At 33.6% G+C, this 14148-nt stretch overlaps 1 protein-coding gene across 3 annotated transcripts in view; it reads left to right on the forward strand.

Moving 5' to 3' along the window:
- The first annotated feature begins 310 nt into the window (after window positions 1-310).
- LOC132104289 (calcitonin gene-related peptide type 1 receptor-like) overlaps window positions 311-14148 on the forward strand; it is a 67830-nt gene continuing 53992 nt past the window's right edge. The window contains exon 1 of one of the 3 annotated variants that reach the window (XM_059509647.1): window positions 311-586. The gene's annotated coding sequence lies outside the window, so the exon portion shown is untranslated. Of the gene's footprint in view, window positions 587-14024; window positions 14134-14148 lie in introns of those variants that run through there. The other 2 variants (XM_059509648.1, XM_059509650.1) reach the window with 2 other exon arrangements.

A 14148-nucleotide genomic window follows, 5' to 3' on the forward strand; every position in this document is an offset into this window, starting at 1 on the left:
TTTCCCCTTAACTAGGCCTACTGTAGTTTAAAAAATAATAAAAAAATACTTTACAATGACTTAAATAGAAGCATTTGAGTGCTTTGTTTCTCTAACTATGGGCGCCAAATTGTTTGATGGTTTTACTGCGAGGAGCCTCAACAGAAAATATCCCCGAATTATTTTCACCCTGACTATAATATTATGCTGCCTACCTAGACAGCCTATTTTGGGGATGCTCAAAATGCCGTCTGGGAGGGCAGCTCACTAGATTTTGAAACACAGCCTCAGTGTGTCTTTGAGCGAGATGGAGCCCGTTGTCAGTGATTCTAGGAGGAGCCCACACGCTCCACATGCTCGGAGAGATATGAGTGTCAGTTGGACGCACTTGGATTACCGGCTGCTGAACTGAGACAGCGTCTCCGCTCATGAAAATATGTTCTGATTAAACGTATTTTAACGAGTGGATATTCTCCTCAGTCGGAGATAAAACACGAGATGCAGCGACAGCATCAGTTAATTATAGTCCCAGACGATGGAATTCAGTTTGAGAAGCCCAGTGTGAGAAAGTGAAGTACGCAGGATTTACATTCTCATCCACATAACGGTAAGATTGTAATTATATTATGATGGAATAAACACTGTGGCGTTCGCCCTATTGCTTTGTTACCCGTCTGTTTTGCATACATGTATAAACTAAATCTCAAAGTTACTTTTCTTTTCTTTTTATTTTTTAATCTTGCATGGCTTTTGACTTCTGCGTAGCCTACTGTATGTGTTGTGATTTACATTGATAACTATTTAGTTTTGTTAGCCTATTAAATATAGCCTAGGACAATTTGATTAATAAAAATATGGAGAATAAAAATAAAAGAGCTCTTAAATTTGCCCAATAGGCTATAAATAGTAAGTGTCATCCTGGTAACATTCAACGCTATATTTGCCAATATAAATTACTGTAGAAAAAAATTGATCATAATTTTCTACTGTCAGTACATAAAGGCATTTACTGAACTTCATCTGAAAACAGGAGCTGAGCTCTTTTATTGGTTTAGCAATTATATAATAAGAGTGCACATGACAGTATGGCAGCATCTGTGTTTAATAAATCTGCTTTAAATATGAGGCATCCAGTCAGATGTTGACAGATATTTTCCTGGATGCCTCATAAACTGACAGTGCTTTGCAGTTCCATGCTGGTATACTAGTTAACGTCCCTTTGATTATGATTATGATAACCACACCATTTCATAATTTGTGTAGTACACTCGCTCATTCTATAAACCCTGCAGGAATCAGTGTTTCTTGGTTTCGATCTCCTTTATGGCAGGAGGATTAAATAGGAGTCACCATATATAAGAGATGCAGCTGGGAAATCTGAAAAATGATGAAACAAAAAACCATGCAGATGTTGCTTTTACAGTTTGGTTATAAAGTAATAGGGATCTTTTAACAAAGGTGTTTGTTATGATGCGTATTTTACCTTTTTAGTAACAATGCAAGCAAGTCAAATGTCAGAAAGCAACAAAAAATAATAAGACACTAAGCAGAGATGTATCTTAAAAAGACAGATTTTAATTTTTTTTGCAGAGATAAGGGTTCGACTTTACTGTAACTGAATAGTACAAAATGCATTATTTGAGTTGGGAAAAGAGCAGAGAAGTACAGCTATATAAATAGACAGTGATTTTAGATACCGACTGCTTTTGAAGAATGCTTGTGAGCTTTCTTTTCTGATCAGCGTGACAAGTTCATCTCAAACACGAAATGAAGGAACGCAAACATGAAAGTGAATCACTATAGAGACTGAAAACAACCATGTTAATGTAGGACTAGTTTCAGTCCATGCATGGGGTTATGGACATTCACTTGTTGAGCTCTGCTCCCAATTCAGCTAATGGTTTATGCATTATTCATTGGCGTGTTTTAGACAGGACATACTTGTCTCCAGTGATTTAAAATATTATATGGAGGTAATCTACTAGAAAACTCATACTTGCCACAGACCTAATGCGCTTTTGTAAAGAAGAAAAGTAATAATCTACTTGACTGTGTTATGCGCTGTTGTATAATTGACTCTTTTTTATGATTATTATTGATCATAAGTATAAGCAGATATTAGAATTTGTCAAGACAGATTATGTATTTTATAATACCACTACCATGCACAGAATAAGTACAGTAACTATATATCATTATCTTCCCTTTGAAAGTAAAGTAACTTTTATAATAACATCAGCTCTTAACAAGTACAAAGCTTGAAAATGAAACCCATTAACTATAATTAAGTTTTGTTTGTTTCAAAAAAGTTTTTGTTGCAGACAGTTAAGAGCATCTTTTGTGCATTATTGTTATACAAAGCAGGCATTTTAATACGCTCTACCTGTAGGCTGTAGATTCATATTCTTCTTGAGGAGTCAGATAATGATTCAACTCAAGCGTAAACACCTGAAAATAATTACAGTTTTCAGTTAGGTAATCTCCCTAGAAGATTTGATTTTACTCTGTCAGGTGGATTTTGATTTAATTTGGTCAAGTTTGAAATACTCTTGAGGTTAGGTTTTCTTTCATGCTTGTTCTGGACAGGCTTCACATGAGGTGTAAGGAATCAGTAGATGGCGCTAAAGTACAATCGTGTGCTTCACAGCGATCTAGACTCCTCTATGTACAGAGAGGCATTTAGAAGATTGTGCAGTATGTTTTGGACCTTTTTTCTACACTAAAATTAAAGGCCAGTACGATTTTATTTTATTCTATTTATTTATTATAAGAAATTAATAGTTTTATTCAGCAAGGGTACAATGAATCGATCAATAAGTGTTCAATTTCTCAAGTAATAATTTCACAAGTTTTTTTAAATACTTTTTTTAATAAATATTGTTATTTTGAATTTTCTTTTCATTAGTTAATCCTGAAAAGGTACCCAAAAGAGTACTGAAAAAAAATATTCCACAAAAAATATTTAGCTGCACAACTGTTTTCAAAATTGATAAGAAATATTTCTTCAGCACCAAATCAGCTAGCGAAAATTCAGCTTAGCCACATTTGCCACATTTTAAAATATATTAAAATAGAGTTATGTTATGTTAAATTCGTAATAATATTTCAGTTTTTCAAAAACATTAACAGCTCAGCTTTTGAATGATAGTGTGTGTCATATGATTCATTTGAAGTAAACTATTCTACACTGAGCAGCGTCTCTTGAGTTACTTGTTCTCACAGTACATACCAGCTTATAAGCATTCATAAGTAGTCACATGACCTATTTGTAATGATTGAGTTCATTTAATGAATTTAGTTCATTTACTGAGTTAATTTTTTCACTCACATAAATTATCATGCTTGTTTGAACTGAACTGATTTTAATATTTCTAAATGAAGCACATCACATGAATTGTACACACTCATTTTCATAAGCACTTGTGCGTGAAGGAGGAATGTTCTTTTCTTTTGTACATGAGAATTTCTCTATCTAATTTCTGTATTCCCAGGAAGAGAAATCAAAATAGTGTGTGTTGTATAAAGCAAAACAGTTTCTAATTTAAACCTCAAAATAAGATCTTCCTTTATGGCTCAACTATGTCTGTCATTTCCACATTGGTTAATAACATTTTTTTTGGTGCCATTTATTTACCCCATTTTGTTCACTTTCATCTTCACCTATGTTATGTACTCAACTTTTGTTAATGCAGTCTTACTTCATTTTCCTTCCAGGTTATCTGTACTGTCCATTCTCATTTTCAGCCTATTAGTTTTTTTCTATTTCCTTGAGTGGCTCCCTGCTCAGCAGCAGGCAGGCCGACAGACAGACAGACAAGCAGAGGTTGACAGCAGGCAAAGCATGGTTGGTTTGGAGTGCTCTCTCTCTGTTTCTCTCTCTCTGTGTAACAGGAGTGTTTGGCATCACACAGGCCTGTCGGCTCAATTCGCTGCCTTTGCATCAATGGCATTTCATGATTGACATCATAAATATATATATATATATATATATATCTTGTGGGATAAGTGTCTCGTCACACCCCTTATATATATATATATATATATAAGGGGTGTGACGAGACACTTATCCCACGAGACACGAGACTGGGTTCACGAGAACGAGATGATATTTTTAGACTAAATTAATCATCTTTTTTTTATTATGCAGTAATAAGGTGAAACAATGCAGAAGTTTTTGTCACAAACTCAACTGCCATAAATAGTATGAATAAAAATAAATAAACAACGCAAATATCCCTTTAAAGTGGAAGTGAAGCAGTCAGTCAAGTTTCTTATTTAGTAAACTGATTTATACTTGATTTCCATAAAAAAAAATATATATATATTTATATATTAAATATATTATATTATATATTAAATATATACATTTAAAAGAATAAAGCAGTGGTTCCCAAACTGGGGGGCGCAGCAAGGCTGAGGGATAATTAGGACCCTATGAAATCCATTTTATTTTTTCCGAAATTTCATTTAATTTTTTTCAAAATTCAATTATTTTTCTCAATTTTAATTGTTCTGTATTGCTTTTTCTCCATTTAAATTTTCCTCCACTCTTTTTAATAGTTAAATTAAATGTAATTAATTAAAAAGCGTGTCTAATGAATTTCACGGACCAAATAGATTTTTGCGGCTTTATATTTACAGATACATATTGTGACTCGTGATTTAAGTGTAATTACCTACTTTTGATTAGTTAATTCAAAGTTTGACAAATTCTGTGAATTGTGAACTGTGAATTCTGTTTTTATGACTGGATAAAGACTACACAGCGTATTTTTCCCACTTATCATGCGTCCACTTGCCAGATGTGAACAGAAAATATCTTACATACCACCAGTGGTGAAAGGGCCAGTGTAATGCAAATATATTTGAAAGGTCTGGGCGAGGATATCATCATGTTCTCGAGATCTCATTGAACAAACAAAGTAGATATGCTGAAAAATGGCAGGGCTTTTTTTGTCCATACAATGCACGTCAATGTGGTAAATTTGATTTGAATTTGAAAAATTAAAAATACATTTCAATAATTCTTCAAAATATCTTTTGCATATCTATAGTTAGTCAGATTTGGAATGGCATAAGTTTCTCATTTTCATTTTTGAATGAACTATCACTTATAGCTTCAAATAATTTTGGCCAAAATCTTAAAAAACAAAAACAAAACAAGAAATTCTATAGTGCTTGACTGCAGTAAAATGTTTTCTCATATGGACATGCTTAGATGGGACAAAATATTCTGAAGCATACTGAACCAGCTGCAGTCTCATAGGAGACTCTGTCAGGGTGCCATATGTGTTGTGTAATGGACTTTTATGTAAGGTTGAATTGGTTTGCAATGACTGACAGTCATGGAAGGCAGAGGAATGTGCTTGTTAGAGAAAATGTACAACCATTGATCATATATCGTTTGGAACTTTCATTGATGTTTTTAAAGGGAAATGGTAGGATATTTTGGTTAGAAACTGGAGCTGAAGTCTTAATGCTGATTAAAGCTTTTGTAGGTGAAAATAACCAGCACTAGGAAATTCAAATTGTAAATTCCTTGATACACTTATTTTTTATGTGTGGAAACCTCTGAACTGTCCCAAGACATTTATATATATTTTTTTCATCTCGCTAACATATTTACAACTTGTTTTAAGCTACTATTATTTTTTGAAATGTTAGCACCTTTACAGGTGTATACAAAACTAAATCGAAAACATTTCGTCAGTTTATAAAAATGGTTTTCTCTGGTATAAGACAAGCAGTCCTTGTGGGCTGATATTAGTAATAATCTCTTTTTTGATTGGCAGGAGAAATGGGCATATTCTTGCATGAATATAACTGAAGTTTTTCAGATATTGCACATACAAAAGCCACAATTATCAACAATCCTTAACAATATTCTTAAAAGGCTCTCAGTTAGCACGCTGCCAAAGTGTATACAAAATTCCAGTACTGATACAGAGTGTTATTTTTACCCCCAGCAGAAAGGAATATTAAAATCATACAAAGACTGTGCATGTACATTTCTGTACAGTTTATCAGAAGTTTAAATCATTTGTATAAACAATATGAGAAAATGCTTATTTTGAGTTATACTGAGTTATATTTGTGTCAGCATTAAGTTTAACCTGACTATAGCAGCATAGCAGATATCCTTATACACTGGTACCGCTCCCAAGTAAAGATTTCTTTATTCTTTATTATCTCTTCCAAATGGTGCCGAATTACTTATATTTCCACAATTCTATTTATATATTACATCATTCATTCATTCCAGGACTGATTTTATCGTGGCTGACAGCACCAGACACTGTTCCCCACATACACAAGTATTTTAAAACCGTAAATCAAATGTTTCCAAGCGTAATTTTCAATGCCAAGTCATAGACTGAAGACGGGGGAAGTCTTTTCATGTGGTGCTCAAAATTTTTCCTGGCTTCTCGATTTCACAGTGTGGAAAAACAGAGTAACGTGTATTTATAGTGTCTAAAGAGGAATTTTAGTTTTATCATAATCTGCACAGACCATTATCAGAATATCAGAACATTGACAGACAAAAACACATTTAATCAGTTTTAAACAAAACAGGACAAAACAGTTAAGCTTATTCTTTATGTGTGGGATTGACAGAAATGAGCTCAAAATACTTACAAGTACAGATGGTTGAGCTAAAGTTTTTTTTTTCACACATTAATTTCTTAAAAGTGGGACAATTCAGAATTCAGTCTTTTGTTTAAAGCTCTTCCTCCATTGCGTTGCTGTCAGTTGTGTTATGTCTCTCTAAAGAACAAGCTGCACATTTTCTCAGCAGGAAAAGAAAGGCAAAGCTGTGCAGGCTTCATATTTAACCTATTAGTTGGCTGTTGATACAAGTGAAAAATGGTTTATATAAATAAATGTGGTGAAAATTCAGCATTGGTTTAGCAACCCCCCCAACATAATATTGTGCTTATGTTATGGAAAGCAGATGTTAGCGTTGGGGGACTAAACCCTGGTATTAACATCCATTTCCCAAGAGGTCAAGTAAATGTAGGTAAATGGGATTCAAAATGTGATCTGATCAAACCACCAGTAGAGGTTCTTAGAAACACATGTGATCACATCCCATTTGAAGTGGAAACTATAATCTGTCCTAGTCACCATCAAAGATCATTTTACTCACTTGTTAGTCAACCATTGAGGTAAAACAGCGTTTTAAATGTGCATCTTCAAAGTAACCCTTTTGAAAGCTTGTACATACATGCACGAAATACTGCTGTATGTAGTCCCTTCAAAAAGCGACACATTTTAAATGCCTCCATCTCACCTGACCGCTTGTGATTGTATCATGCAATACTAAAGTTAATAAAAGGCGTTAATAGGGCCAATATTGTGTAACTATTTCTAAGTGAGGAACGTTGTGTTTCATAGCAAGACCAGAAGAACATTAGGGTCTTTTGGGGTGTACACATTTCAAATACCACATAAATGTGTCTCTGCAAACAGATAAAAATCCCCTATGATTTATCTATATTTCTCCTATGTTTAATGCAGTGACGAATCTCATGATGGACAGCAAAGTATTCTTTTTAGGGCACTTTTTGGCTCATATGGCAACCCCCTTTTTTTTGGCTGCTCCTTCCATCTGTCTCATCCATTTGGGAGGAGTAAAGTACATGTACATGTATGTTCCCAAACAACAAGATGCATTTGTTATATCCGATTAAAAAAAAAAAAAAAAAAAAGTGACTAAGTATAAATACCCCTAAGATGGAAGAATCCCAATCTGCATTGGCTGCTCTGATTAAATGTATTATAAATTCAAAAGCTTTACTTGTAAACTGATTTACATGAGCCAGCAAAGCAGTGGTATAATGAACACTCATTTCCTAAAGATTCCTGCCAACATATCATATCTATTAGACAGCCCCCTAGAAATGAACATATGAAATAGTGTTTTGTACCTACAGTATGTGCACTTTTACACCATGACATTTATTGAGTCACAAACAAGATCAGAACTGCTTTCGACTTGATTTTATCGCTATCGTACATTACATAGATTTAAACCCACAGGAGGTAAAGTATGGTTTCTGGATACTGCGTGAAGCTATATGTCTTGTCTGTCTGCTTCCGGAAAGCTCTTTTGTCATTCGTGCCCCATTATCTGATTTATAGAGGTAATGTTTGTTCCATTAACAAAACCATGTTCATTGCCAATTTAGCCTTTTAAAGACCTCTGTACAGATTTAGTTGTTGGGATTATTATTTTTTTTTTTTTCAGCCAATGTTACTCATATTCCATATTTCTATTTATCTTTCAGTCAGTTTAATCACCTGGAGCAGGACAGTGTCCATGCTGTTTCTAATGCTATTAAAGTAAACATGTTTGACTTCTCAGTAATAAAGTTATAGCTTGTCTTTCTTTCCTCCATATGGGTTTTTTTGTAAGTTTTTAAATTAAATCAAGAAAAAGTGTTAAAAATTACACAAGGTGTCACTCAAAATCCTGAGGACCCAGTTATTCCAGAATAAGTCTGAAAGAAAACAAAAAATTCTTGACAGCTGAAATGAAAGAAAATGCTAGGAAACTGAATGAAAATGACTTAATAAATACTCAGAAATGGAGAAAGAGGACGTGCCAGATAAGGTGCCATAGTCAGTCCTGCTCTATGTGCATATCTCTGCAACAATCTGCAGAGAAACAGAAATAGAAGCCGTTGTATCAAATGGAAATCTGTTAAGGTCAGTGAAAATGTCAAAACTGTCAGAAATGTGAGATTGCGCCACTTAGATAATCAAAGTTGAATTTTCTTTTGTTTGCATTGCACCCAGAGTGGTCTCAGACTCAGACAGAGAAATGTTACTTAATATTTCACAGTCTGCCAGATGGGGCTACATGGGGCATGGACATATAAATGGGTCAACTTCATTTACAGAGGGGCTCAAAATTCCTGATTACAGTTATCAAATGTGAAATCAAGTCAGTAAGACATTAATGAGTTCTTCAAATGAGTTCAGGTGAACCTTTGTCCAGGTTCAGACATGACAACATTTTCAGAAAAATGAGCTCATCTTCACAAATTTTTCCCCATCTAAGGTGCCTGAATTAAAACGTATATAATTCCCAGACTATGTTAAGATTAATAAAGAACCGGCTCCATTTCAGTTCATTAGTTGGACAGGATATTGAATTTACCGAATTTACAGAAATACTTCACTTTTAAAACATTCACCTTCTACAGTGCAAACATTTCCTACACTGGATGCAGCACAACGTGACCCGACAAATCCTGGACAGTAAATGGATTCCTTGTACTATTTCTGACGTAGTTCAGGCTCTTTGCAACAGCCACTTTGTCAAATCCTGTTTTGACACTTTCAAGCAGTTGTGGTCGTGTCTGTTTTAGACATTACTATCCATCAAGCAGGTAACGTTATTATTGCAAACATAGCGGACTCATCAAAAAATACATTGGCATCATCTGTATTAAAGAGAAAATCATCACTGTGAGACAAGGGAGGGGGAGACTCAACATTTCTAACTTAAAACACATTTTTGCCCCGTTTGCGTCTGTGTTGTTTTACTACTTACACAATTATTTAAAGTATAAATCATTGTTATTTACAATTACACAGCATGGTTTTCAATCATATTTTTAGGGGGACAACCCTCAGACCCCCCAGGAGTCAAACCATGACTTCTCAGCTAACAGAGAACATTCTCAGAACGTTGGCGAACATTATGGCATTTCTCTTCAAGTTCTGAACAAATGTTCTTCCAGTAAAGGTTATAGAATGTTTGTTCAGAGCTATCAGGTCTTTAATAATGCTCTAAAAACTTTAGGAGAAAAACATTATTTATACATCATTAATGGAACATGTTACTGAAATGTCTTCGTTGGATGTTTGTCTAACATTTGTCTAACATTCAGAACATTCAGAAGTAACATTCCTATAATGTTCGCAAAATGATAAAATGGGATTTATTTGTTTATTTGTAGAGTATATAAGCAATAGAAACATTTTAAAACTTTCCTTTCAGAATGTTCAGAGAACGTTCAGAAATAACTCACGGGGAACGTTAGCAAAACATTTTTAGAATTTTTGTTGGCATGAGAATTAGGGAAATAAATTGCAATTTGATTCAAATCTTAATGGGCTAAAAGAGTCCATTGAAATAAGAGCAGTTTACTCTTATTAAAAGGCTAATTAAGTTAAAATGTTAAGTTTCACTTTCAAAATCACTCTCTCAGTTTAGAATAAAAACTTTTTTTGTGACTTTATGGTTCTCCACTCTACAGTGAAGCACATTATGGAGAAATGCATCAGAAAAGAGCTCTGTGGGGATGATGTGAGATGATTACATTTAAAATCACACTGGAAACCCAAGTATGACTTACAGCCATTGTTTAAACTGTGACTGCTTCTCACTTTGCTTCTTTTTTGAGCTATGACAATGTTCTTCTGAGAATGTCTTCCTCTGCAGGAAACAGTGCCCAAAGAAACTTAAGTCCTACGTTATGTTTCCCCAGAATTTATATGAGTTTATGGTACCAGAGGCAAGCCCACTCTAATTTTTTCTAAGGAAGAGGAAAATACATGAGCTCACAGTATGCCATCTTGGATAAAAATACCTTCAAATTTATCCAGACTCTGCAAAAGTGCTCCACGGTCGCTCTTTTTTTCTACCCTTGACAGCCTGGCATTTGGGCAGCCTAGTAACAGTTCCATAGCTCTGTTCTCTGTGCTGTTGCTTTTTGCTGCTGTGAACAGAGAGGTCACAGCAATTGAGATAAAAATCAAGGGCTCTCTGAGGAAGGTCAAAAGGCATGGATTGAAGATGGGGATGAGCCACCTTCCCATTTTGCTAGGGATAAAGTGTAGATCTCTCATCGATGGGTGCTGGCGTATCACAAGTTTATCTGCTAGACACAATGTTTTCTCACTCTCAAACCTCAACAAACTATGAGTCAAGGTTATCTCTTAATTTGGTCCAGCCAGTAGACTTTAACATGATATCAGTGCACTGAGGAGGTCAGGATTATGTGTTTAGGGCATGTTGAGTTTGAATGGAAAAATGTATTATTATTTAAATAATTATTCCTAACACAACATAACACTTAAATTCTTCACTCAAGAATTCACTTTAATTCTTTCATTATCTGCATGATTACCTTTGTTGTAAAGAATCAAGTTTAACATACAGTATTATAAAGTATTTTTAATAGACATACCGTTCAAACGTTTGTGGTTGATAAAATTGTACAATGTTTTTGAAAAGAGTATCTTATGCTCACTAAGATTCTCACTATTTGTTTGATGAAAAATACAGTAAAAACAGCAATATTGTGAAATATTATTACATTTTTAAATAATTTTTTTTCTGATTCAGTAGATTTTCAAATGCAATTTATTCCTGTTATGCAAAGCTGAATTTTCAGCACCATTACTTCAGTCTTTAGTGCCACATGATGCTTCAGAAAATATTATAATATTCTGATTTGCTGCTTAAGAAACATTTCCTATTGTCATCAATATTGAAAACAGGTGTTTTTGTGAAAGTCTATTTCTATTTATTTGGAAGATAATTTTTTATACCATAACATTATATAACATAACATACACATTTCATAATAACACTTTTTTTTTAGATCAATTGAATACTTCTATGCTGAACAAAAATATTAATTTCTTTGAAAAAGGCATTAACCACTGTTTTGAGGTCACTTTAATCAAGTCAGTAAAATCTCTAACTAAAATGGAACCAACTTTAATTGATTATACATTATTAAATATATGTGTAGCAGCACAACCTGATATCAGGAATATGAATTGGTGCTGTTCTTCCGAATGTTATTCTGTCTGATGGGTAACAGTCATTTCCAGTTATTTTATAGACTAATTTTGTGGTCCACCATTGAAAATAAATAGTATAAGTATATAATATGTAGTTTATAGTATGTCATTTGGGACATAGTTCATTTAAAGAGCTTATAGATAACTCATTTATAGATTTAAATGAATATAGTATCTCTCATCATTCTTGATTCTATAAACTGATATAATCCCACAGGAAAAAAAAAACAACCTTTACTGTGGTTTACATCCTTTACTGTGAAAAATAATTAGGGATGGAGCTACCTATAGGTAGAGCAGGCAATTGCCTAGAGCCTCAGGCCATAACCGTAACATACTCTAGTTCCACTCAAGACTGGCAGTAAAATACTCATTGTTCATTAGATATAGTTTAATTATCACTCACCTGCAATTAAACCAATCAATGTTGGCTTTTCAATGTGGTTAAGTTGTTATCATCTATTTTGGAGAGATTGCAATGTATTCTAAGTATAAACTTATGTTAATCAGCATAATTTCTGTGTAGATCATTCACTGGTTTATTATGAGTTTAAAAGAGCACGAGCGCTGTTGACGCCCCCAGGCGCGTCACTTTAAATTGCCCGTACAATGAATGACATTGTGTCGGGAGCTGACTTGCAAAATAACTACAAAAGTAAAAGCAAAGAAGTTTGCATTCAAAGTCAAAAGCAAACATTTTTTCATGGTTTAAAAAAACACCTCATATGTGTGTATCTTCTAAATTCTGCTGATGATTACGATACTGCTCTAACATAACACTTATAATTTTAGTTTCACCTAACTAGAAATTAGCTTATTTTCTGCTTAGTATTGATAGTCTCTTTCACTTCCACTTGATTTATGTATATAGTGCATATTTAAGGTAACAATTTAATACAATATTAATATGAATAATATGACAATATCTGGAGTCAGTGTTGATTAAATGGGAGAGGAAAATCCTGCCCATACCCAACAACAACATTAGTAATATGCAGCAAGGATCTGTTAAATTGATAAAGTAGTAAAGACTTATACAAATTATTTCTATTTTTTAAAACAACTTTTTAATCATCAAAAAATCCTGAAAAAAAGTATCACAGGTTATAAAATAAATATTATGCAGCACAACTGTTTCCAATAAATCAGAATATTAGATTGATTTCTGAAGGATCATGTGACACTGAAAACTGGAGTAATGACTGTTGAAAATTTAGCATTCAGTAGTATAAGTTAGTAGTGTGTCGTTCTTGAACGATTCGTTAATTTTGAGCGAATCTTTAATGTGCCTCGGGAAGAACGAGTCATCTCGGGGAGTGATTCGTTCAGTCGCGCATGCGCAATATTTTATAGGTTCTGTTCTGCTAGTAGTAGTTCACCTGTGTCAGTCAATGCAGTCTGAGCCTGAAAGAGAATTGATTAGTTCATAGTTCGGGTCTTTGCTTCGAGTCGTTTTTTTTTGTCCTGTGACATGACAGCACTGGCTAGAGTAATTAGTTAATTTCCAGCCTTCCTTACAAATGGGTGCATAGTACTTTTTTATTATAATTATTATTTACTCTGACAGTTACGTGATGCATTTCTGGTTTCAAATTGTTGCTTTTAATTTCTGTCATGATGGTACTTTTCCATAACACTGAATGTGGAAATAAAGAGTTGGTTATGCTTTAAATTTTGTCCATGATGGCGAAATCACTTTGAATATATATATATATATATATATATATATATATATATTTTATTTTTTATTTATTTTTTTTTACAGTGGATTCTAATCTTCAAAAGTGATCTTGTTGTATGATTTATGTCTTTTGAGTTCACCCTTCAGATTAGACTATATAGAATAGTAGTGTTACTTGTTTAGGATTCAAAATGTTATTTGCTTTTAATTTATTTCATTATGTTCTTTTTGAGCAATCATCTCAAACATATATTAGACCAATATGTCAAGTCTGCCAAGGAAAAGCAATTATTATACCAGCAAACTCAAAAGTTGATTAAAAATGAACAAACTAGGCTATAAATACTTTGTATTGTAGGCTTGGATTATTATATTATTATATTATTATATAGCCTAGTGTTTATTTACTGATAGACAGTCAAAAAGACAAATTAATCAATATTAATCAATATTTTTTGTATTATTTATAAAATAATTACACACCACAGATCCTCAAGAAACAGTGACAAATCATAGTGACAGAAATTTTCTTTCCGGCTCGGACTGCATTGGTTTAGCGTATGGGGCTGTCACGTGATTAAGGAATGACTTGAACCCGAAGACTTGTCAGACAAGAGGTGAGGTGAGCTAATCACAGACTGAAGACCCAGGTAAAGAATGAATTA

The sequence above is a fragment of the Carassius carassius genome, chromosome 25 (genome assembly GCF_963082965.1).
Source record: "Carassius carassius chromosome 25, fCarCar2.1, whole genome shotgun sequence".
In the NCBI taxonomy this organism is placed as follows: Eukaryota; Metazoa; Chordata; class Actinopteri; order Cypriniformes; family Cyprinidae; genus Carassius; species Carassius carassius.